The sequence below is a fragment of the Capsicum annuum genome, chromosome 11 (genome assembly GCF_002878395.1).
Source record: "Capsicum annuum cultivar UCD-10X-F1 chromosome 11, UCD10Xv1.1, whole genome shotgun sequence".
NCBI classification, from domain to species: domain Eukaryota; kingdom Viridiplantae; phylum Streptophyta; class Magnoliopsida; order Solanales; family Solanaceae; genus Capsicum; species Capsicum annuum.
In genome coordinates, this window is record NC_061121.1 from 195,144,712 (window position 1) to 195,147,035 (window position 2,324).

The window sequence follows — 2,324 nt, forward strand, 5'->3', positions numbered from 1 at the left end:
TAATAATAATAAGTGTAGAAAATAAAAAAAAGTGTAGACAAAAATCAGGATGATGTTAAAATGACCTCGCTACCCTCAAAAGATGGTAGAAATGAACATGAATTTAGGACAATTTTACCAATGTGATTCCCATGCTTGTTGTGTGCCCTAATCCTAACGGATGTCATCTTTGATGAGCATGTTCTTTAAGATAACAGTGGTAGGTTTGCAGCACTCTAGCTAGTCACCCAAACTTCACTAGATCCAAAGCATAGCTCGCCATGGCTAGCAGGGAGATTGAAAATTCGCTCATTGACCCGGATCAGGATCACTGGGAAGAAAGTTCTGAACACAATGATGAGGTAGTAAGGCTCAGGCAACAATTGATAGATTTACACAGGGCATAGGCCAGCGGAATGCCTCCTCCTCCGCTCCCTGAAGGTCTTGGGAATATCTTTAATTGCCCACAGCTCTCTCAGGCGCAATTCTCTGCTCCTACTGAGTCACCTGAGCACGCACCAGGATTCACTCTGCGACATTATTATCTTGGCAGTTCTGGTGTGCCCTTGGCAGCTCCCCAATCAAGACCAGTTGCTCAGCCAGCGCCACCGATCACACCGATATTCGTGGCTCCGCCACCACATGAAACTCCTATATATGATGTGCGTCCCACAATGAGGCTTTCTAGGTCTGCCAGTGAGCCTGTACTGAAGGTTTTAGATAGTCAGTATTATGCCCCGGAGCCTACTTTGCAAATGAATGAACCGTATGGGTACTCTCAGCCACCTGCATTTCCATTTGATATGGAGAAACCTGTCGCAACGGAGGAACAAGATATCATAACCCAGAAATTGAAAAGTTTAGAACAGGCTATGAGGAATTTGCAAGGAATCGGAGATCATAGGAGTGCTTCCCCTCAATTTTAAGATGCCTAAGTTTGAGAAGTATGCAGGACACGGTGATCCCATTGCACACTTGAGATGTTATTACAACCAGTTGAGGGCTGCAGGAGGAAAGAAAGAACTGCTCATGGCCTTCTTTGGCGAGTCTTTCTGATCTGGCCTCAGAATGGTTTATTGATCGAGATATCAATAAATGGAACAGCTGGGATGATTTGGCTTCTAAATTTGTTCAGTATTTTTAGTATAACATCGATCTGATTCCAGACGAAAAATCCTTGGTCAACATGAAGAAAAAGAGCACTGAAGATTTTAGGAAATACGCGATAAGGTGGCGTGAACAGGCCGCCAGGGTAAAGCCTCCAATGAAAGAAAGTAAGTTAGTAGAAGTTTTCATTCAGGCACAGGATGAGACCTATTTTCAACGTTTACTTCCGGTAATGGAAAAGTCTTTTATGGAAGTCCTAAAAATGGGGGAGATGATAGAGGACGAAATTAAGACCGGCCGAATAGTGAGTTTTGCCGCATTAAAAGCCACCACACAAGCGATTCAAGGTGGATCTGGAGCATTTGGAGGTAAAAAGAAGAAAGAGGACGTGGCGACTGTTGTAGCTGGAACCCATTCCTATCCCAAAAAACCACCTCGCCCCTATCCCCAATCCCAAGCCTAAGTCTACACCCAAGCTCCCTATATTTCTCCCCACCTTTACTACCCTCTACAAAACCCTTTATATTCCATTCCACCACCCCCGTACCCAGTATATGGTGTGCAGCCATATGCCTAAACCCTTTCTTACCCGCAGTGGTGCGCGCAAGCTCCACAAAATTGCCCATTCACTTCACCAAATTATCAAAATCCCTCCAGACCCAGCTTTCAGCCTAGGCCCGAGTATAAGAATGAGAAGGCGGTCAAAAATCAATTCACACCTTTTGAGGAGTCATATGCTAGCTTGTTTGATAGGTTGAGAAAGTTGAAGGTTTTGAGCCCAATTCAAGGAAGGCTTTCAAATCTGCCGCCAAGGAATCTTGATTATTCTTTAAGGTGTACGTACTGTTTTGATATGCCAGGCCATGATATTGAGAAATCCTGGCATTTAAAGAGAGTTGTCCAAGATTTAATTGACACAAATTAGATACTGGTCCAGGCCCGGAGGGTCCAAACATTAATTAGAATCTACTGCCAACCCCTGCTGAAGCCAATATGTTAGAATTGATATATGATGGGTAAGAGTCTTCGAGGGGTTATAAGCCTATTGTCAAGATACAGGCCATTGAGGAGAAATCGGTGAATATAGCAGAGTCTTTGAAAGCAATGTCATTGAGCCAGGAAGGAATGAGAGAAGATAAAGCCCAAGAAAGCACAAAGAAACCCCTAACCATAGTACAGGGCGCCAGAAGTTATGTTGATTTAAGTCAGGATAAAACTAAGTTGACAGTGGTGGGAGC